Consider the following 24144-nt stretch of genomic DNA (forward strand, 5'->3'; position numbering starts at 1 on the left):
GTGTGATTTTTTGGAATATTAAAAGACAAATAAAAACCAAATAAGCAAGGGGGAGGGAACCACACCACACCAACCAACCTAAATATTCTATAAAACTGACAAAGGATCTTAACAAAGCAAGACCTTCAAAGTAAGTCTGATGACAAGATGACCAGAATCTAATGGAAATACCATTCCTGAGGCACAGATTAAAACATATGGTTTCTGATGCGCTGCTTTTCTGTCTTAGCATTCCCATACAGAACAAGCAAAAATGATCTTGCAAACAGAGTGAGACTACCCAGAGTCATCTTTCTGTCTTTAACTCACCTCACTGTACATTGGCAATGCAGGGGCCAGAGGTAGGAGGACAGTGTGTTGTGGGTCAGGATAGGAGCTTATAGTCAGCCCATACGGAGCTTCAAAGTTTTAACTACACATGGAAACAGCTATATCTATCTCAGGCCTGCCTCTACTGGAGTCAACATGACCCACAATTCTACAGTCCTTGCACACGCAAGACTTTCAAGGCCCAATCTAAAGCCCACTGAAGTCAATTGGGAGTCTTTTCACTGATTTTACAGGTCTTCAGATCAGCCCCTTAATTATTTCAATGGGAACTTTGGTTTCCGAAGACAGCACCTCCTTTGTCAGCCTTTTTGAAGAAGTCTCCTACTACAGGACAGGCCCAGCAAAGAAAATAACAGAACGCCACTAGCCATCACCTTCAGCCCCCAACTAAAACCGCTCCAACGCATCATCAAGGATCTACAACCTATCTTGAAGGATGACCCATCACGCTCACAGATCTTGGGAGACAGACTAGTCCTTGCTTATAGACAGCCCCCCAACCTGAAGCAAATACTCACCAGCAACCACAAACCACACAACAGAACCACTAACCCAGGAACCTATCCTTGCAACGAAGCCCATTGCCAACAGTGTCCACTATCTATTCAGGGGACACCATCACAGGGCCTAATCACATCAGCCACACTATCAGAGGCTCGTTCACCTGCACATCTACCAATGTGATATATGCCATCATGGGCCAGCAATATCCCTCTGCCATGTACATTGGTCAACCTGGACAGTCTCTACGTAAAAGAATAAATGGACACAAATCAGACGTGAAGAATTATAACAAAAAAAACAGTTGGAGAACACTTCAATCTCTTTGGTCACTCGATTACAGACTAAAAGTTGCAATTCTTCAACAAAAAAATTTCAAAAACAGACTCCAACGAGAGACTGCTGAATTGGAATTAAATTTGCAAACTGGATACAATTAACTTAGGCTTGAATAGAGACTGGGAGTGGATGGGTCATTACACGGAGTAAAACTATTTCCCGTTGTTTATTTCTCCCCCCCCCCCACTGTTCCTCAGACGTTCTTGTCAACTGCTGGAAATGGACCACCTTGATCATCACTACAAAAGGTCCCCCCCGCCGGTAATAGCTCATCTTAAGTGATCACACTCGTTACAGTGTGTATGGTAACACCGATTGTTTCATGTTCTCTGTGTATATAAATCTCCCCACTGTATTTTCCACTGAATGCATCAGATGAAGTGAGCTGTAGCTCACAAAAGGTTATGCTCAAATAAAAAGGTGCCACAAGTACTCCTTAGATTTCCAATGTCCTCCCAACACAGGGAACCTCCCCAATCCCCCATAATTTAATGGAATTTTGGCATTTGTCAAACTCAATGTCCCTTTAAGATATAACCCCAAGGTTAAAGGTTTACAACGAGAACCCTGATCCATTAAAGCACTTCAGCACAAGCTTAATTATAAGCACACAGTCCCACAGAAGCCAACTCTTATGCTTAAAATGGAGCACAAGCTAAAGGACTTCACTGAATTGGAGCCAGAAACAGTATGACAGTGTGATGCTCACCGTGCCATGAGCTGTGTGTAGACAGATCTTTGTGTGTAGGGCATGTCTACACTGCAGCAGCGAGGTGATATTCCCAGCAGGGGTAAACAGACTCATGCTAGCTCAGCTCAGGCTAGTGTGCTAAAAACAGCAGTGTAGATACTGCAGCACAGAGCCAGAGCTTGGACCGAGAGGGTTGGGCAGACTTGGACTAAGGCTGCCAACCCTCCAGGACAATCCTGGAGACTCCAGGAATTAAAGATGAATTTCCAATGAAAGATTATGTCAGAGTGAAACCTCCAGGAATACGTCCAACCAGAACTGGCGACCCGAACTTGGGCTCGAGCAGCTACCCCAAGCTGTTCCTTGTGCTGCAGCGTCCACTCTGCTCTTTTTAGTGCACTAGCTTGAGATGTACAAGTGCAAGTCTGTCTACATGCACCAGGACTCACACCTCCCAGCAGCTATGTAAACATAACCAGAAAGTCCCACTGAAATGAATGGGGCTCTGCATGGACACGGGGTGGGGGGTGGGGGGGGGTCCACCCAGGATCAGGGCCTTGTTAACTGAGTTAAACGTAATTTGATTTTAAAGCCCCTGTAATAGTAACTATTTGTCTGTTACTAGTGTGATATAAAACAAACTGTTGCAGCCCCAGACTGCAGTTAAATAAGCTGCCCACTGCACACCAGCCCTGAGCCAGGAGAATGCTAGTCAAACCTCATTGAGAGATCAATAAATATTTAATTCACATTGTAAAGTTTCAACTTTTAAACACAGCACCACGTAAAGAAAACAATTAACCTTTTGGAATCCCCCAAAAAGTGCTAACACATAAACAGACTGGCAGAGAGGTTTGAATAGCTTTCTTTAGGCCAAGGGAGGGCAAGCAGCAAGGAAAAAGTGTTGTTTATGGAATCTTTGCCTTGTACATAGATATTGCAGGAGAACCTGCATCACTCCCAATTACAACATTTATTATTTATGGACCTAGAAGCACACTCCAGAAGAAAATTGTTCTTCCTGCAGTGTTTTAAAATGAAAAGCACTTTTCCATTTAAAAAGGGAACACACAAACAAACATGTCAAACTACTAGAAGCTTCATTGTATCCAGTGTTGTAGCCATGTCGGTCCCTGGATATTAGAGAGACAAGGCAGGTGAGGTAATATCTTTTATTAGACCAGGAGCTCTGCGTAAGCTCCAAAGCTGGTCTCTCACCCCAACAGAAGTTGGTCCAATAAAAGATATTACCTCACCCACCATCTCTCTCTAGACACTTCCTTGTCTTGTTGACAAATGTCAGGTTTCAGACAGGGCGACAGTGGTACTTGGTGTACTGAAACCAGGGCTCCAGACAACCTAGTTTCACAGAAGTTAACAGCAAAACTCCCATTGACTTCAACAGGGCCAGGCTTTCAACCACAAACTCAAGATTCCAAAGGGGAAAGTATTTTGATGGGGGAATAGTATTTTCTCCCAAGAGACTTCAAATGAAAAATTCCGCTTTGATCACCTTCTCCAAATGGACCTCAAATGTGTGCATGGTAAGGGAGTGCGCTGGCCAAAACAGCTAAAATATAAATGAATACTTACATTATACGTATTTATTTTATACTGATATATGTTTATTCTCATAAAAAACACACACACGCACACACACGTAGTCGCCTACATACACGCACCAATGTAAATATGCACATGCTTTGTGTTATCTATCCATATTACATAACATCTGCTGAGGAGGAGAAGTATACTAGCTATCTGAATTTTCCACATTTTAAATCTCTTCACACCCTGCTCGGAGTTACATTGACTGTACTGAAGTGTGACACTGGCTCTGGTCCTACCATTAGCTGCATGCAGGAGCACTGCTGCACCAACGAAGAGTCCCACAGATTTCAGTGGGGCTCCAGATAGATGCAGCAACCCACCTGCCTATAATATATTGCAAGATTGGAGCCATGGTGAGAAGAGTGATACAGAGGGGTTCATATTTATTCTCTCAGTAGCTTCCAAATCATGTTTGCTCATTTTACAAATTGAGAGATGGTTTTTGCATCCATGCTTCTAACTGAACCTGAGATCAGGAAGTCAGGCAGTGTTCATTCTTGTCCACATTTCATCACCGGTAGTAACAATTCTGCGGCAAGTATTTAACAGATTATTTGGCTGGCGCACAAGACAGGACAGGATCCAGCTCACTCTTCCATAGCTGCATAGGCCATACACTGCTAACCGCAATAAAAACTGGCATGGCAATAAAGGAAGTAGACATAACTGAGACACATGGGGTTAGAAAAAGATTCACTTGGTCAATTCTCAGACCTCAGTTCCAATATTAGGCCTTCATCTGTGTGACATCACAAGAGGAACATGTTCCCATTTTGCAGATGAGGAAACTGAAGCACAGAGAAGTGAAATAAACCTGCTCAGGCCACGCCAACGTAGGACCAGAACCCGCATCTCCTGAATTGAAGTCCGGTGCCTTATCCGCCAAGCGACACTCACAAAGGAATTCTCCCAGGTAACTCTCACCAAGTCACTGCATACACCAAGACTGAATCTGGCCCCATGGACCAACCAAGATGCTGGAGCCAGTAGAGAGAGAGTACATCTTAAATGTGCCAAAGACTGAAGTGACAGGGAGGATTAATCGATTGTTACAACCTGGAAGATGCTGAGAAAAGAAACTCTCCCCCAGCACATGCCCCAAAACACTCTGCAACTGGAGTGGTGGAATGAGAGCCCTACAGCATCATCAAGGTAGTAGCTCAGAAGAAGCCTGCACTAGCTGTGGAGGTTTTGGAAAAGGTAAAGCCTCATCAAGAGTCATTCTCAGGATATTAAAATACATATATATCCCTAATGACACTATATAGAAAGAATAATCGCAGAAAGTGCAAAGATGAAATCTAGCATAGGATCATGAAAACGAGGCAGTTCAAGCACAAAAAAAAAAATGAAGACTCTCCTATAAATGTGAATATCTGAGGTGGAATGGGGGGCATTCTATTGTCTTCACTGGCTTATGCATTCTCTTATAAGTGGACCATAATAGTCTTAGTACAAATTATAACATGCCTCTGTTTCCCAGCAAGATTATAATGGGATTGTTTTTAGCATCTGGCTTCTCATTAAGCTTCTGTTTTCCATTATGTTCAGAGGCTACACGCTTTCCCACTCCCCCTAAACAAAACAAAACCCACGAAACAAAGTCCTAGTACTTCAAACATTTTGAAAAGTGTGGAAATAGCTTTCAGGAGGAGGCAGTGGTGGCAGCTGCAATGTATGGAAAGCCCAATCAAAAAATAGTATTTCCAGGCAAACCAGGAGTATGCATCTGTTAAGTCGCTCTACAAAAAATACTTGCAGGTGACTAGCACAGCATCACAATGGACACCATCATTTCAGGCCATGTAAAAGCAAAGACTGACTATACTGTATCAGAGGTGTGTTTCACTTCCTTTATGAACTGGAAGGGGGCTGCTGGCCGTATATTACTAACTGCTCTCTCTGCTAGAGAATCTCTAATAGAGACGCAGTCACCATAAACTGCCATCCATATGGTATTAGTACAACATTTAAAAAAAAATCTGGGTCTTACAACCTTGCCCCTTGTGTGGCCGTTGACACTTGTGTAGCATGAGTGTAATACACTAGTATTCTGGTTTGGTGGCATTATGCTCATTTTGCACAGGTCCATTATGCAAGGTGGAAAGCAGCAGAGAATTTGAGCCCTTATGTTTGGCCACAAAATATCTATAGTTAAAAAGAATTAACTCAGGGCTTGGGTCAAAGGACCAAATAGGCTATAGGAACAGTTTCAGACATTTCCTTAAAATACTCTGCACAGCACATAACTGCTGTGGTCTGATGTACCATGTGGAAAAGAACAATGCCTACCTTGGCTCTTATCTGATTACAGAAGCATCAGAGGGCCCAGCAGAGCAACACCACCACATGGCTGCAGGCCACGCATTTTCTGTTTCAAATATTGCTCTAAGGGCTCCTGCTGCCATTGACAGGGGAAAAGAAGAAAACAATATGAATCATATTTCTCAACTTCAACGTGACCTGCTCCACACAATGGTGAGAAGCGTGATGAATACACTGAATTATTTGTATGCCATTCTGAATGCATTAGGTGTCATATGCAAGAATTACAGTTCAATAGCCAGCAAGAAACCTTTCACACCCTTGACAGCCAGAAAATTGTAAGGAATGGTGATTAGACTTATACGTATTCATCAAGGCAGAGCAACAAAGGAAACCATTTTTAAAGGTTTCTTTTTATTTATTCAATTTGTAATTAGAGGCTGTGGATCAGAGCACAAAAGAAATTCACAAAGCCTTAGGCAAATATTACCTTAAGCAAGATTAAACTGAGGTCAGATCATCAATAATATTATTGTAGGTGTCATAGTGTACCTCGCAACTCCTCCAGAGTTGATTTGCCAATGCACAGGACACAGTCCTACGAGAATGACCATGTTACTAAATGCAGAGGCAAGTTAGCCCTAAAGTATATTTCATTTAATACAATGGCTTCATGTGTCAGATGGCTGACCCATTATTAACGTCTTGCAGAATAGTCAGAGCGTTCCACCTGGAGTGGGATGCAGAAGAGTTGGCTCCTGTCCCACACACACAATTTCTAGACTGGGCAAAGTTACATAAATGCACCAAATTAAAAAAGGAAACTCTTTAAGGACAGAAATAGATTGCTTGTGATCTTAGAGAAAAGACAGCATTTAAAAAAATAAATAAATAAGTGTATGGCCCAGACTGTCCCAGCATGCAGTAAGAGCTGTGGGAGGGGACCTTTTTAAAAGGAAACTCCATGAGGAAATTCCCCTGGATCATCCTTGCAGGAGGGGGATGGAGTTGTTCCCTGTGGAAAATCCATACTTAAACTTGGCATATGCCAGGGATTCACAGGAGGCCAAGCCCATCTGTGCTCAGACCCTGTACCTCCACCCCTGTACCTCTGGCTCCCAGTGCCGCCACCCCCGACTCCTCTTGTCCAGGGGAGGCACGCTAGCAGGGACCCTTCTGACCTTACCTTACCCTGAGTGCCCCTGAGGCACAGATACCAGCTGGACAACTTCCACGGGGTCCATGAGGGAAACAATAGGTGTCTTCCCTAGCCAGCTCCATCCTGCCCTGGCCCACCCAAACTTTACCCTTTCCCTGGCAGGCCCTGAGCATCACAGTGTGCCCTCTGAAGGGTTCTGGAGGGTAGGATTGTGGTGGTAGTCAACACTCTTTCCACGCAGGGGATTTGGGTGTCACAAGTGGAGGACTTCTCCATGCACCTCTCTCAGTGTGCACAATCTGGCCCTATATTAACAGGGAACATATCTACAAAGAATAAACCCCACAAGTTATAGGTCCGGCACAGAACAAAGCAAATGTAATTTTACAAAGCGATACAGGATATACTGAAACATCTAGCAATACAGGATATACTATGCCCATTATCATTGTATCTGGGTGCCCATATGACAAATACACTAAAATAAAAACCCTCATCACTATGGCCCTGATTCAGAAAAGCACTTAAGCACATATTCAGTACTTACTTAAAGTTAAGCACATGCTTAAGTCCCCCTGATGTCACTGGCACTTAGGCACATGTCCAAAGTTAAGTAGGTGTTCAAGCGCTTTCCTGAATAGGGGCTCAACTTTGTTAACCCTCATGCCAAATTTTGTAATTAAGAAAGGAAAAGATGGCTCTTACGTTTTGTGCACTGAGAGATGATTAATTGGTGCCTTTTATAAAAGTCTAAAGAAATAAAATAAAAAACAACTTGCCAGAGGTGACATGGGGAGGTGCGGGAGCATGCGGGGTCAAATACTCTCTCCCCCCTGCCCCCCCCCCAGATTTGCTGTTGGGCTTGAGCATGCTCAGTAACACTGCTGAAGCTGGCTGCCCTCACTCTGCCCCCCCCCCATAATATTGGCAGCACAAGTCTTCACTGCAACTTGCTCTCCAGATTTACTTGTAGACATCATGGCACAGAACTATATTTGTATATGGAGGACTGTTACTATCCTGGGACCCCAGGTGTGATGTAGCCTCATATATGTGCTGTACCAGATAGAGAATGGGGAGAACAGTTGCATTTTCTATTAACTCTCAGCTCTCTGCATGAACAGGAGTAATAGCTTAAGAAGCAAAGAACAAAACAGTCAGATGCAAGGAGTAGGGACAAGAACAAACCATCGAAAAAAGTGACCAGCATCATCAGGACTGGGGGGGAAAAAAACAAACAAAAAAAAAAAAACACCCCACACTCACTCTTCTGCAATACGAAGGCTTTCGCACAATAGTATTAGTGCTGAATAAAGGACTGCCTAACCACTCAGGAACGACAGCCGGTATCTCTCTGTAACAAAGGGCAGTTATGTGGAGGTGCGTTGAAGGCATGTGGTGTAGGTTCAGATCTTTTCCCCAGGTGTTCCTTTCCAAAGTCGCAGCAGAGCACAAAAGGAAATTATGAGGAAAATTGATCCTAGTGCGGCTTTTATTTTATTTAGGTTTTGGTTCTCCCTCCCTCCCACTGTGAAAGATGCAGGAGAAAATGATGCCGGTCACAACAGCAAGATTTCTGGGCCAAATCTGATTTATCTCAAACAAACAAATAAATATAATTTTTCAAAGTGGACATCTCCCTGCATTGGCAATGCTGCAGAATGCAATCAGGGACACAGACTGTTGTGTAGAAGACCCAGCTTCACAGACTCTTCTGTGGAAAAGACCCAGGACTGATGGTCATGTGCCTGGTATGGAGACCCTTGGGTAAGTGCTGGAGAAATCTAAAATAGCCTTTGTAGTTTTGTGCCCAGTTTTTTAAGCCATGACATTCCTGCTCTTTTTTCATTCTGCACAGACTTTGAACTCCTACTTGTTGCCACTACAATTGACAACCAGTTTGTAGTCAGTTTTTAATTGGCGATGATGGCAAGTATCAATATACTTACCCAGAGACAGGGTGCATCAGGCAGGAGGGCTATTCCACCACCTGCCTTTAGGCAGCCTTCTTACTATCATCTGGGACATCACGCGTATCACACAGACATTGCAGGGGTGGGCTTAAGGATGAGTGTCAAAGCAAAGATCTGACAGGAGCAACCAGCAAACACACAGACGGAGTGAAAACTGATTCACAGCTGACACATTTGCCTGAGCATGGAAAGCCTCAGCTGTGACTGTTCTGTAGAATGGTTTGCAGTTACAATGGAACTGAGATTGGAATCCCGAGGATGAGACCTTTAGGAAATGCTGCAAGCCCTCCTTTTGGATAAAACTTTTCCACCATAACCAGAAAGTCATTCATAGCATCAACCTTTCCCTCGCAAAGACAAAGAACCCCCTTCCTCCAAAACCAAGCAGAGCTTTCTAGAGCCCCAAAAGGGAGAAGAGACAGAGACTCCAAGAAGTCCACGAGACACTCTGCAATTGCCGTTCTATACAGAAGGTGCTCCACTGTTACAAGAGATAGGCAGCAGTACAAAACCCAGAGGAAGATCGATAGCTTAAAATAAAGCATGGGTTAAAGGGCTTAAATCAAATAGGGCCTAAGTGCCCAATTCTGCAACCCTTATGCGAAGTAGGAGTAACCCTCAAAACATCCCCTTTGAATAGGGTGTCCATATATCCTGTTTTGGCCGGGACAGTCCCTTTTTAAAGCCCTGTCCCAACTTTTTTTGGCAAAAGGGGGCACTGGTCCCATTTGCTCTTGCCAACTTGATCAGCTGGCAAGAGGAAACAGAACAAATGTCCACTATTGTCAAAAAAAAAAAGGGGGGGGGGGAGTGCGGTGCAGAGGAATTTGTGGGAAGGGGCGAGTGGAGATGCCAGCCCCTTGTGGGGGAGAGGAAGGGCTCATACGGGAAGGGGGGGGCTGGCAAGTAGGGTTGTAGCAAACAGCAACAGCCCCTTGTGGGGGGGCAGGTGAGGTTCCTGCAATCCCAGCCTCTTGTGGGGTGGGGCAGGGTGCCAGCAACCTGAGCTTTATGGATGCTGAACTCATGCAAAGAACCAAGAAACCCTTGTTTATCACCAAAATGCCCCCCAGGCCCTTTCACTCTTAAAAGACATCGAACAACTAAAGAGGCAGCACTCAGCTGAACTCCTCCTCACAGTCAACACTGTCACTGACTATCTGTATCTCTTTTTAAATTTCACATGACACAGCCAAGGGCTGGGGGAGAAGACGACACTTCCACGTGTGTTTTGAAAGGATGAGCCAAAATATTGTATGACAGAACCAAGAACATCAACTGGTTACGAAATCAAGCTTATACATAGTTTCATGGCTGTACAAGCAAATAAGGTTCTGAATGTGTGAGAGAGAGAGTCAAATAGTATTCAAAGCCATAATCGGGCAAAAAATAAAGTTAGCAAGAACATTTCAGCATTTCAACATTCAGGGAGAATCTTTAAAAAGGAAGAGTAAAAATTGCAGAACACTTGACTTTTCCTCTTGTAAACTGTTTTTTTTTTTTTAAAAAAAAGAAGGAAAAGAGACCTTGTGGTTGAGACAGATTGTTAAACTTCATTTTCTACTCTAAGGGCCAGTGGGGATTTTGGGCATAAAAAAGGGAGATGAGACTGAAATAAAGCGGTCGAGAAAGAAAAGCACAGGAAAAGAGGAGAAAGCAAGAGAGAAGTACAACCTACACCCAAACACCCAGTGTATGGAGGAAAGGTGAACATGTAATATCCAAAAACAGAAAAAGTCAGAGAAAAGAAGCAAATTGATACAGTAGCTGAAAAATATATAAAGGGCTCCATTGCAGATAAGATTCTCCTGTCACCTCAGTTTTACAAAAATGTAACCACATTCATTTCAATTGAACTACTTCTGATTTACACCACGAGATCACAATCTCCCTTCCACAATCTGAAAGAGTCTCTCTCTTCATGCACTGACATTCTTCTCTAAATTAGGATGTAAGTCTACATCAAACAGGAACAAGTACAACTTCACACCAGCCTGATTACAGTGAAACGTAACTAGTCACTGAGTATCAGCATCAGAAAGCAAAGAATACACTGTCTCAGACAAAAAAAAAAAAAAAAAGCAAATATTGGGCAACTGGAATCTGAATGCCATTGGACTGACCCGTTCCAGAATATGAAATGGACAGAGATATTGGTGGTCTAACTTAGCTGAAGGGGACACTGACCTAAGATTCTGAGTGGACAGCCAAACCTCATTTTCTATGACAAGGTTCGGGGTGGCCTGGTGGAACGGTCACCAGGGTGCTCATAAGCCTCCTTAGCAGATGTCAGCTGTACCAGACACTTCAGAGGGATGTCAGAGTGAAACTGAGAATGAAACCTGTAGTTGGCAAAGAAGGGGCTTTGTAGGGTGGAGACGTGTGCGGTATTATTATACACAAGTTCCGCACAGGGAAGCGGGGAAACCCAGTTTTCTTGGTCCTCACTGCTTTTTGAACTGAAGAACTGCTCAAGGATCTGGTTGACCTGTTCCATTTGCCCATTGGCGTGCAGATGATATGAAGACGAGATGAGGGATTCTATGTCCAAAACCTTAGAAACTCCTGCCAGAAACTGGTACATATCAGAGCATAGCTTCAGGATTGGAAGCCTAATCTGTCCCTCCAGGATATAAATACAGCCTTTATGGTAGAGGACATTATCCTGTAATCTGAACTTGGTGACAGGTTGGACACTGACACCATCCAAAGCCTGGAGGATCTGAGAAGCAACCAGGTCACCAGGCAACAAGAAACGCATGGAAGACATCAGGTTGCCATCTATTGCCCCGTTAACAAAATTGGCTGTATTAACCCTAATATTGGACCATAAATCACCCAACTATTTCCGTATTGGGGTCTTGGAGACACCGCTCACATATTTCAAAACTAGAAGATACCCCACATGGGATGCATTTAAAACAGATTTTATTGTAACCAGTGAATATAAAAAGGCAAACACAGTAAAGTGGCAGTATAATGGCCTACTACTTTGAACAAATGGAGCAAACAGATGATATATTCTGAACATACAAAGTGTTCATGCTTTGTGCTGTTTTGGTGTGTTTTTCTGTCCTCTTCTCAGGTACAGATGAAATATATTCCCCATTTGTTAATACCAAAGCACACAAGACGCTGCTTCCCCAGAAGCCAAAGCAAGACTGCAATGTTCCTTTCTTGAACAAGTGGTTTCACCATTTCTGTATCCAGATCCCTAAGAAACATCTTTCCCTTACTCTGTTATGCCATGTGTGATTCAACAAAATCCAAATAATATATGCATTCAAACAGGCAATCTGCATGTGCAATGCAACAGCGAGTCTTTGCCCCAGCAACATCTGTCAAGCATGGGCCTTGCCAGGAAATGTATCTGACAATTGTGGTTTCCCCAGAAATTCTTCCTAGCACATGTAGGCTTCCAGGAAAATCCATTTGACAGTGTTATCTTCAAAGAAACTCAATTTTCTGGACAATTGTGATGATACTTGAGGCAAACATTATCTGGGGTCTCACATCTTTTAAAAAAGAAAAGCCACTGAAACTATGATGATAAAAACAATGCTGAAAGAGTCATACAATCACACCATAACTGCTGCCTCAAAATAAAGACATACCTGATACTGAAATACCTGCATAATTAATTTGGGACCTAACTGACCTCAATACCTTTTGAGTGATGTTTTTTTGCTATCCTAAAACCACAACAGGTATGCAGAGAAAACCAATGCTAGCAGGCTGTCCTCCTCATCATTTGAGAATACTTAAAGAAAGAAGAGGTAGTGGTTTGCCTATCATGTTTTATTTAAATTGTTATATGTGTTTGGGTCCAAGAGACCCCCCAAAGACTTTGAAAGTGGAGTACTCTCATTTTTCCCCATTGAACAACACTGAGGGGGTCTAACTGACCTCATTATCTTTTCAGTAACTTTTTTTTGCAACACAAACACCACAACAGGTCGGATGAGAGAACCAATGAAGAAAGATTGACTTCATCATAATATGAGAATACTTAATGTATGAAGCACAGGTTTGACATGAACATTTTTACTTACGTTTTTGTGCGTGTTCAGGTCAGATAACCCTCCTAATATTTTGGAGTCTAAAAACTGTGGAAGAAGTTCCCCTGCCAGAGCCATGGTACTCAACCTTATAGGACAGGACATCAGCCTTTCCGTTTCTTATCCCTGGGCGATAGATAACTACAAAATTGACTCGGCAAAGAAGAGGGACCAGCAGATCTGACGTTGGTTAATATGCCTGGCTGCATATAAAGGACCTGGACTGGAATGTCTGGCCTCATCTAAGACAGTGGTTTTCAAACTGTGGGTCGCGACCCAGTACTGGGTCACTGAATGTAAGGCACTGGGTCGCAGAGGCTCTGGTCAGAACCGCCGACTGGACCATTAAAAGTCCCATCAGCTGTGCTGCCCAGCTACGGCAGGCTAGTTCCTACCTGTTCCGACACTGTGCTGCACCCCTGAAGCGGCCAGCAGCAGGTCCGGCTCCTAGGAAAAGGGGCCACAGGGTTCCCGGCCAATGGGAGCTGGGGTGGGGGTGGCAGCGCCCGCAGGCAAGGGCTGCGCGGAGCTGCTTGTGCGCCTCTGCCTAGGAGTCAGACCCGCTGCTGGCCGCTTCCAGGGCGCAGCGTGGTGTCAGAACAGGTAGGAACTAGCCTGCCTTAGCATCCCCACTGCACCACTGACCAGGAGCCGCCCAAGGTAAGCCTGCACCCCAATTCCCTGCCCCAGCCCTGAGCCCCGAGCCCCTTCCTGCATACCAAACCCCTACCCCAGCGCCCCCCCACACCCTGAACCCCTCATTTCCAGCCTCACCCTGCAGCCCGCATCCCAACCCTCTGCTCCAGCCCTGAGCTCCTCCCACACCCCAAACTTCTCATCCCCAGCTCCATTGGGTTGAGGGCATCAATAATTTTCTTCAACTGGGTTGCCAGAAAAAAAGTTTGAAAACCACTGATCTAAGAGATGGTGCAATTCCTCAAAGGCTGCCTCTATGGCTAACAGGTCCTTGTCTCATATCATAGTCCCTCTCTGCCTGGACTAGCTTACATAAGTAGAAGGCACAAGGGTACAGTTAGCCATGGGGCCCTAGTGACTGGGATAACACTATGCCCATAGGAAAAGTTTGATGCATCAGCCTCTACCATACATGGTTTTGTGGGGTCTGGATGGGTGTCATGGTGACTCTCTCTGAGTTACTTGAAGGTGGACTGGGCTTTTGGGGACCAGGTGAATGCAGAAGAGCGGTTATAGGGACAACTAAGCTAGAAAAACCCTTGATAAATTGCTTATAAAAATTGGCAAAGCCCATGATTTGCTGTACCCCATGGACGCCTTTCGGGGTATCCTCGTTAGATATGACCGCCACGTTGCACAGATCCATGGTTAGCCCTTTCGGAGACATACATATCCAAGGAATTCAATTGTACCTCAGTCAAACTCGCACTTCTCAAACTTATACAGATGGTTCTGATAGAGTCTCTCTAGGATGCTGTGTACAGGACGATCATGAAGATCCTGGTCTTCTGAAAAGATGAGGATACCATCAAGGTAGATGACTACAAAATGGTCTAGCATGTCCCTGAAGATATTGATAAAGTGCTGGAAGGTCACCAGACCATCTCTCAGGCCAATCGACATAACTAGATATTGTCATGTAAAGCCTCCGCTCAATCCAGCGGAATGTGATTGTAACATTTGTAACTTTTCAGTCATTGCGAGTATGATCATTAAGTACTGTAACCTTTTGCAAACTTTGTAACTTTAGTTATTGTTCCTTTTAAGCTTTGTAACCTTTTCAGTTACCACTTGTATAAACCTCCAAGCTTTGCCATACCCCATCACGCAATCAGAGAGAGTGTGTTGGGGGGACTGGGCGGAGAGGAACTGCAAGGAGAATAGAGACAGGTGAGTCTGATGTAATCTGCCCTGAGAAGGCAAACATGGGGTGCTGTAAAGAAAAGAACCTCCTGGTACGCATGAAAGGAACGAGGCCTGGGAATGCTTCTCTGTGACAGACACAGAAGGGAAACTCAGTGTACATCACAGGAACCGCCCATTTCCAAAAAAGGAAGACGACATGCACACAAGCCTCCTGCTTCTTGATCTGCTTGCCAGCCCGGATCCGTGACTGCAGGCGGACACACCAGATCTACTATGCTTCGGCTTCCTCTGCTGTCTCCGGTAACTCTCCACCTGTGTGAGTGTGTGGGTGCATGAGGGTATGAATGCGATGAAGGAGAGCGTGCATGAATAAGCCCCATCCCTTTTCTGTTTGATCCAACAGAGGCATTTAATAAAAACAATATAAGTGTAACCCTGGGTTGGTTTCTAGGGAAACTGAGGTAACACATATTAGAAATGTCCATATTGGGTACAGAAGGCAGTCTTCCACTTTCCTAATCTACACCAGATTATAAACTTTAGGGAGGTCTAACTTCATGAAGACGTTGGCAGAGTGAAGTAGTTCAAACAGTTTGCTGATAAGGGGTAGGCAATACTGGTTCTGGATGGTAACCTTGTTTAACACCCTGTAATCCACACAGAGCCACAGAGATCTGGTGGATGAAATGCTTCTGAAGGTTCTCTTGAAGGTAGTTCTAGAGCGCCTATACTCAGAGAGGGAGTAGATGCCACCAAAATGGATCTTGGCTGCCAGCTGAAGGTCATCTGCATTCTTCTTATTGAGCTTATCCACAAATCCTTGGTATTTAGCAGGTATCACAGAAGTAGTAGGAGGTGACACAGGGGATTCTGAGATTCCCTGCGACCTAACAGCCTCAGACTCGCATTCTCTGAGGAGGCAGACTAAACTGCAGTGGACTTTTGGCCCATGACTGGGCTTTGGGAGACAAGATTGCCCACAGTGCAGGGAGTTGAAGTGTACTGTGTGTGCCTGCCAACGGACATGCAAACTGCGACTAGCAAGCCAGCTAGCCTACACTGAGGATAACCAGAGAGGATTGGGCTTGGATGAGCCCAAACTGGAGGGTGTTTTGATGACCCTGGAGGATGGTGACCTCCAAGGGGGGCAGTCTGGTGGGGCCTAACAAGAGAAGTGACCCATCAACAAAGTCCACCAAGTCTAGAGAGCTTTTTCGCTGGATGGCAATCATGTGCACTTGCACAAACTCCAAGTCCATGAAATTAGTGGAGGCACCCAAAACCACCAGTGCTTCCAGGTGGACCTGAGACATGTGGGGTGTCGAAGGGAAAGTCAGAGATGTGTTAGGTTCTGGGTAACCTTCGCCAGAGTACCAGCAAACACATCTCACAATTGGATCCTGCTGTTAGAAGGATACCAACCCAGCCCGGTCCCCTCTAATGGGCCTGAGACTTGATGTTTTCCCAGCTGAGACACAGGTCAAGCCTTCGCAAGACAGCTTGATGCAAAGTGTCCAGGTTCTCCACAGTACAGGCATAAATCTGCCCTTTGGCATCAATTTTTCTCAGCATCAGAAAGCCAGGGCTGATTTACATGGGCTCAGTCTAGGGGGCAAAGCCAGCAGTTGGTGAGCTGGGATCTAGGAAACCAGCAAGGCACAGGAGGCTAAGTTTCGCTCTCAGCGGAACACTTCAATCTCCCTGGTCACTCAACAACAGACCTAAGTGTGGCAATTCTTCAACAACAACAACAACAACAAAAATCCTCAAAAACAGACTCCAATGTAAAACTGCAGAACTGGAATTAATTTGCAAACTGGACACCAACAGATTAGGCCTGAATAAAGACTGGGAATGGTTGGGTCATTATAAAACCTAAACCTAATTTCCCCCTACTGTTACCCACACCTTTTTGTCAACTGTCTGAAATGGGCCACTCATTACCACTTCAAAAATTATTTTTCCTCCCTTGGTATCCTGCTGTCAATTGAATTGTCTCGTTAGACTGACCTCACACTTGGTAAGGCAATTCACATCTTTTCATGTATTTATACCTACTCCTGTATTTTCCACTCCAGGCATCTGATGAAGTGGGTTCTAGCCCACAAAAGCTTATGCCCAAATAAATTCATTAGTCTCTAAGGTGCCACAAGGACTTCTTGTTGTTTCTGTCAGACAGTTATTGATCAGTTCAATTAGATCATCCAGGCCAGGCTGAGACACCCCCTGCACCGGCTAGTCTTTGATTGCTTCATTGAGTCCGAGCCAGAAGTCATAATGCTGCGCAGCCTCCTTCCACCCAGTGTCTGCTACCAGATGTAGAAACTCTGCAGTGAATTTGGCAATGGATAGGAGTGCCCCTGCCATGATACTTCAAGCACAGCCTGTTATGTATGTGCAGTCCAGGTCAAAGATTATCACCAGAGTTGCACAAAGTTTTCAAACAGGCTCAGGAGCAGGCTAGATTTCTCCAGCAGGGAGCCTTGACCAGGGCCTTCCCAGTCAGCAAGATGATGGTAAGTCCTTCCTAGTTGGGTTTGGTTGGAGGGGAATGCTTGTGGTTGCAAGAGAAACAGAAGCCGACCCCGATGCAGGACTCCACAAAATTTGCCATGGTCACCGTTGAACTTATCTGGCAGTGGACTCTTTGGTTCGGCGTTGGAGCTTCAGGGCAGCAACGTGACCCTGCAAGTTCTATACAGCACACACTATCTGACAGAGAGGTTTGTTTTGGTGGAACCTGGGATGGCAGAGAACAGGACTCCTTTTCTCCTGATGGATTTTTGTTGGCAGGCTGCTTAAACTGTTAGGGATTGGGACATGGGTGTTCAGACCTACTGGTCAGAGCCGGAGTCAGTAGCCAGGTGCCAGAACCAAGAGTCACACCTGGAGTCAGAGCCCAGGGTCAGAACCAGAGAGTCAGACACCAGATCCTGGAGCCAAAGTCAGGAATCAGAGTGGAGGTCACCTGGAGTGAGGCAAGGCTGGAGTGGGACTGGGACCAGGACCAAGACAGGAGCACGGCTGGGCTAGGAACAAGCAGGGGCGGGAACTATCATAGATGTAGGTACATACTTTGAGCAGCCAGTACTGTGCTGCTGATCTTAAGAGCAGGTCTGCTACTCCTCTCAGCCAATCAGGTAGTTCAAATGGGGCCCAGCTGTGCTTGTTAGACTGCCTGCGGGTTAAGCTAGCAGGTAAGCACACTAGCTGCCGGTCCTTACTCCCAACACACCCTCACTCTGCAGATGCTATTCTAGCCTGTTGCTAAAGTATTGGTTTGCATGCCTCTCCTCTTCCCTTTGACCACTCAGGCCCTGATCCAGCAAAGCACTTACACATGTGCTTAATTTTACATATGTGAGTTGTCCCTTTCAATGTCAATGGGGCTACACTTGTGTTTAAAATTAAGTACAAAATTAAATGCTTTTCTGGATCAGTGCTTTAAACCATAAATTCTTCAGGACATGAATGTGTGTTTTTACATGTCTGTAAACTGTCTAGGACACAATTTTTCATCTTTAATGTGATGAAGTACAGCACTGCCATGCTAGCCCCCTTTGCTGCTACACTGTGGAGAAATCAAGAAGTAGGTTTCACAGCATCATGACTGAAGGAATCAGCATCTACCTTTTTATTTATTTATTTTTGACAGTCTTATTGCAGAACACCATCATCAATTCTGGGGAACAGAAATGGGAAGATGCACATAACAAAAAGACACACAACTTAGAAATACCGTACTAATGCAGAAGAAAAATCCAAGCTATAGATACTCTGTGAAATGAGTGGTCATTATTAAATGTGATATAGAAAGAACAGACCAGATTAAATCCATGTGATTCCATAAATTTGATCCAGTATGTCTACAGAACACATGGTGTCCAGAGTTAAATCCTACATTAACTTTATACCTGTCTGTTAGATGTCAATACTATTTACACACATTGTCTTAGTAAATCTGTACTAGACATGCTAGCTATATAGTAAATACACTATAAATAGGACACACATTATAAACTTCATGTAGGTATCAACGTGCCAAGATTTTATGCCAACAGAGGTGATTGCTAGTGGCCAATAAAATACAACAGTACCCTATTTCGCAAATTTCTAAAAAATATATATGCTGTGTATCCATTCAGCTAAATGAACGCTAATAAATCAAGTTCTGCCTCCAACCAGACATCTCAAGTAACCTCCACCCACTCACCTCCTCTCCTGTCATGAAGACAATCAAGAGGAAGCACCACAGAATGTCAATCACACTGCAGATCCCTCCAGCACATGCCACTACCTATAATAAAGAAGGTAACGTGTCAAGGTAGTGATCACCCTCTACCACTAGATGTTTAAAATCATCTCAGCTGCAACAGATACTGTGGCCTGTTAAGTGGAGTCTGCATGTGGAGAGCTCATGCCAGAACCTGCCCTTCCCAGATAGCGTTACAGTGGACTGCATCTTTATCCTGCCTCATTCCTTTGCTGGCCTTGTTATGGGATTCTATGCCTCCCAAATAGCATTGCCTCCCGTGCCTGGATAGGCAATATGCGATCTTGCCCTAGCTTCCTAGCTCTGGCAAGATTTAATTTATTGATCTATTTATGAACTGAAAGCCAACTTGACCTTCCTCCAGGGAAAATACACAAGTAGCAGACAGGAAACATGGCAAGGTCACATTCATAGAACTTCCTTCAAATCATTTGCTGAAGGTGCTAGTTTTTGCACCCAACCAAAACAGGAAAAGGGGCCATGCTCTCAGTCCAGCACAAGCCAACACCATCTACCAAGAGACCTTATGCCTTTATGATGGTTCTTGTCTTCCTCAGCCCCAAAGGTAGTGTGGTCCTGGAGCCCAGGCCTATACCTGAATGGACTCCAGCCCTCCCTCACCATTATTTTACACCCATAATCCCTATGGATTTCTAGAGGGGCAGTCCCCAAAACAGTGGCTGCCTCTGGATACCTTCATTTGCATCCACAAAGCCTCAACAGAACATTTCCCCATACAAAAGGGTTTCCCCAGTTTTTGGGACCAGCAAGGACCTTGCAGCTGTGCCATCCCTGCTGACATGAGTTTAGGGGCAGAGGGAAGTATGTGACTCTGTATTTTCGTTAGAGCAATGATCCATCAAGTCTAATATCTTGACTCTGATGGTAGCCAATACCCAAGGAACCACAGAGAAGCTCTCCTCATTCACCTAAGAAAGGACCAGTTTGCTTCCAAAATATGCAGGCAGCTCACAATCATTCATAAAGTACATTTGTATCATCTGAAATCACCAGAATATAAACAATAGCTTCTTTAATATGAATAAAGAGCACCTATAACTTGAATTTTTCTTTTGCACGATACATTCTAGAGTGGTAGTAGTGAGTTCATAATTAAGGTTGTTCCCAGCTTTGCATTACAAGTCAGACTTTGGCCCTCCTGCCTCCAATATCATAAAAACGGTTTAAGATCGAACAAGCGATAGGCCCAGACTTGATCTGCACAACCAAATGTTAGAGGTTCAGGCATGAAAGAGTTTAAAATCTGGACTTGAGCCTGGATCTGAATTTGCAACTCAGGCCCATCTCAATTTGTGCCCCCACCCGCCACCTCAACACATAAGCTTATTATACTCTCTACCAAGAGTTATATAAAGCAAAAAGCATTAAAGTTTAAACATAATTACTTCCTTGTTGACCTCATCAATAAAAGGCAAAGAACAGTAATAGGTTTTGGAATTTATCTAGTTATTGTGGCATAATTGCTACATAAAACTTCAGTTTATGGCGCAGAAAACGTCCAAAGAAAAAAAAATTAACTTGTCTGCAGCGTGTTTAGCTTCTTCAGGTTTACAAAGCACAGCCTTAGCTTTGTGAATGCATTAAGACTTATACTATATATTTCTGCATAGCTACAAAACTTGCTTTAATTATTTGGTTATTAAGCTAGCAAGAAGAATATCTAAGGGGCCAATCACTTTGGTACATATAATCCTGTTTTATGAATTGGTATTACAACTATTCTTTAGATTCTGTATTATAGTAGCACCTTGAGGCCCCCTTTCTGCAAGGTCTTTTTTCCCCCCCCCCTCTTTTTTTGCCAGCTTTACAATCTAAATAGACAAAGGGAGTATTATTATAACCATTTTTGAAATGAAGAACTAAGGCACAGAAATATTAAGTGACTTGCCCAAGATCAAAAAAGTAAGTTTGTGACAGAGCCAGGAACTGAACCCAGGTCTTCTAAGCACCACTCCAGTTCCTTAACCATAAGAGCATCCTTATTCTTAAATTTTAGCAATTCTACCTGCTGCATACAAGAACAACACACCTGCTCACCATCTTAAAACAAGAAAAAGGCTACTTTGAGCACCCAATTTCAAGCACCACCAATAAAATCCTGTAAATAAAAGTATGTTTTTAAGGCCGACTGCCCCGATATCAGATCAGGATCAGTTCAGAGTTGTCAGAAGCGGTTACAAATGAAAAAAATTACTTGAACATACAATACAGCCTGACAGACAATAAATCAAAGAGTGAAAGTGACATCTGCAAATTCTGCCAGAGGGCACTGGGTGGTGTCCATCCCATTTTCAAAATTTTTGCAGAGGAAAAAAAATTAAATCAGAATCACTTTGTTTTCCTCTTTACCTGATCCATGATAGAATAAGAGAGACTCATGCTAACTTCTGCTCCTCCCCCACCAACACAATCTGTACCTCTTAATGACTAGGTGCATTTCCTCCTGCTATCCCAAGAAAAGGAAGTTACATAAAGAAAATCGCCACACTACTTAAGAGACGCTAGCAACAGTGGGATGTTAGCTTTATCCCACCTAGCCACAGGTTTCTTACTGCTCTTGACCACAGCTCTACAGCTAGCTCTGTGCAGCCAGACTCCTGCACCCACATGGAGTGCCATCAGGGCCTATCATTAGGGATCCATGCATGTGCTGGGGCCAACCACACAGAACTCATTGCAGTGTGCAGGCCTGAGGTGTCAGGTCCAGAGGTAGCTCTGCGGTTCTGGATATGTTCGTACACATGCATTGTATTAAAGCTGCCACTATTTTCCATACGAATATCGCCAGCAGGCTCCAACAGCAATTCAGAAGGACTGCAACACATTGCTGTGTCAACAGCAACGCAGGCTTCTGTAACAGGTTAATGCTACATTGGCCATGACTCAGTCTACAATTTTGGCACAGATGTCACAGTGTTCATGGTAATCATGTACTCGTATTTGAATAAAGTCCATGATAAATCCACCCTGCGCTCAACCCGCAGTAGCGGCTCTTCTCCCGTGAGGTTGGTCCCGGCACCCTGCTCCAGGCACTGTGACTTGGCATATGTGGTTCCAGGGCCACCTAGGTCTGCCCTATCCACCGTTCATAGATGAAGCTGGGGGGCAGACTCGCCAAACCTCAGTGGTACTGCGACCATGTGTGCGCTAAATGTAATGCCAAGAGTGGGGAGCTGGTACCAGCCCTGCACAAACTGGAGCTGCTGCTGTGGAGTGATCTCACGGTGAACCTTCCCCCCTGCCCCACCCACAAAAAAAAACTGCTCCTGAGGTTTTTTTTCCCCTGAACCTCTGCTGTGAAATTTACTAAAAAAAAAAAAAGTGCGCTAAAATCATAGCCTGAGCAGTGCCAAAATCTCACATCAACAGCAATATTAATGTAACCCTGTTGCCTTCCATGGCTGCACCCAGATAAAACTGACTGGAGCTTCGCTAACAATTCTGTTGATGGTGCGAAAGGAGGAACAGAATCCAGCTACCACCCTCAGTTGTGTTGGCTCTGCAAGGCTAACAGGAGTAAAGAGTATTTTATTCACGAAAGCAAACAGATACCGTCGACTACACACAGCGAGCAGAACCGATGAATAAGGTGGTACCATTTTAGCAATCACTTTTCAGAACAGAACTGCACTTTAAAGTTCTAAGAAGGCTTTTGAAAGCAACACTGACTATGAAATAAATACACTGTTTTGAGGTGGGGGGAGGTTTATTACCTACATACAAATTGTGACAAAGTTCCTCCTCTGCCTTGGTGGGTCCTGCCCTTATTGGCAGATTTGCCTGCCTCGGAGATTCACAGCAGCCCTCAATTTGGACACTTTTGCTAGTGGCTCAAACCTGCCGTTCACTCAGCTAACCTCATCACTGGCCAGCATTGGAAAAAGGAAGAACAACAATCCCCGCAATCTCTGCTGATCCACCATGTGGGTCAGGGAACAGCCCAGAGACCTTCCCCTCTGGTGGAACCCAAAGTCCAGGTCAACTCCTCCTGTGTCTGACCGGGAGTTGGGAGGATTTGGGGGGGAACCCGGGCCCGCCCTCTACTCCAGGTTTCAGCCCAGGGCCCTGTGGACTGCAGCTGTCTGGAGTGCCTCCTGGAACATCTGCACGACAGCTACAACTCCCTGGGCTACTTCCCCATGGCCTCCTCCAACACCTTGTTTTTCCTCACCACAGGATCTTCCTCCTGGTACCTGATAATGCTTGTACTACTCAGTTCTCCAGCAGTACGCCTTCTCATTCTCAACTCATAGTGCTTCTTGCTCCCAGCTCCTCACGTGCACGCCACAAACTGAAATGAGGTCCTTTTTAAATTCAGGTGCCCTGATTAGCCAGCCTCCCCTAATTGATTCTAGCAGCTTCTTAATTGGCTCCAGATGTCCTAATTAGCCTGCCTGCATTTGTTCCAGCAAGTTCCTTCTTGTTCTGGAACTGCCCCTGTTACCTTACCCAGGGAAAATAGACCTGCTTAATCTGGGACTAATATATCTGCCTTCTAACACTCTTACCTGGCAGGGGAGACACCATGATCATGAAGGTGGTTTTCCCAGGGTGAGGCTCAACCATTGCACTGCAGGTGTGTTGACCCTGCGATTTCCCCAAATGCGGGAAACTTGACTGTATAATTTGTGGTAGTGGGGGACTGCATTCATGCTCAGAAAACACTCTCCTGTAGCCATCTGGCCTGACCCTGTCACAAAATGTACAAGTTTCACTCCAAAACTTAGAACCTGAACCATGCAAGTCAACAGCAAATCTCCCACGGAATTCTCAGCATCTGGCTTGAGCATGTCTATGCATTATAAATAGATAGCTATTTTCTTCTTTTTCTAAAGTGTTCCTTCAGTTGTAAAGGCTGCTACTGCTGTTAAGTAAAGTGCACCCATTTCACAAGTAAAGAGGGAGATAAAAAGGTCTCTCCTGTGAAGTACTGCATTGCATTCATGTGAGAGAACAGGCTTCTTTAAGAGGAGAGAGAGAATGGATGGGATGACTCCCGAGATTAGTAATGGAAAGAGTCTTTTAGAACGTGAAATGAGCTGACTGTCAAGGTCCAATCCCCAGAGTGCCCTATCACAATT

At 44.6% G+C, this 24144-nt stretch overlaps 1 non-coding gene across 1 annotated transcript; it reads left to right on the top strand.

The window, feature by feature from the left end:
* The first annotated feature begins 23563 nt into the window (after positions 1-23563).
* Positions 23564-23735, top strand: LOC144261672 (U1 spliceosomal RNA). The gene has a single exon (XR_013345377.1). It is a non-coding gene; the product is annotated as a U1 spliceosomal RNA (small nuclear RNA).
* Positions 23736-24144: the final 409 nt, after the last annotated feature.

The sequence above is a fragment of the Eretmochelys imbricata genome, chromosome 2 (assembly GCF_965152235.1).
Source record: "Eretmochelys imbricata isolate rEreImb1 chromosome 2, rEreImb1.hap1, whole genome shotgun sequence".
In the NCBI taxonomy this organism is placed as follows: Eukaryota; Metazoa; Chordata; order Testudines; family Cheloniidae; genus Eretmochelys; species Eretmochelys imbricata.